Raw genomic sequence first — 349 nt, 5'->3', positions numbered from 1 at the left:
TAAGTGCGGCTTCTGGTGTTAAAAACAGTCCTCTGTTTAGGTCCAAGGAAAGCCGACCGCAAAGTTCTCGGAAAGCTTTTCACGGCGGCATGTGAGACAAAAGGCCATGCACATCTCAGTGAATAGACTCTAAAAAGCCTTGCAGCATGCAAAGGCGACAAAAGCAACGTCATTCACAGGAGACAAGCTGGAAGAAACGTGTAACTTGCCTCCAATGTAAAAAGTACTGGGGAAATATTTAACATTTGCTTGGGTGGGTGGCTGGCATTGTAGACAAAGCAAATAGTACGTGTGTATTGTTAGTGAAGGTAATATATTCTTCTCTTACTCCCACCTCATTTTTATCCCC

At 43.8% G+C, this 349-nt stretch overlaps 1 protein-coding gene across 1 annotated transcript in view; it reads left to right on the top strand.

Moving 5' to 3' along the window:
• The window catches only part of LOC119588835 (MARCKS-related protein-like), a 9,528-nt gene that overhangs the window by 8,439 nt on the left and 740 nt on the right, over positions 1-349 (top strand). The window lies entirely within an intron of this gene.

This window comes from Penaeus monodon, chromosome 24 (assembly GCF_015228065.2).
Source record: "Penaeus monodon isolate SGIC_2016 chromosome 24, NSTDA_Pmon_1, whole genome shotgun sequence".
Taxonomy (NCBI): domain Eukaryota; kingdom Metazoa; phylum Arthropoda; class Malacostraca; order Decapoda; family Penaeidae; genus Penaeus; species Penaeus monodon.
This window is presented reverse-complemented; position numbering and strand designations above follow the sequence as displayed.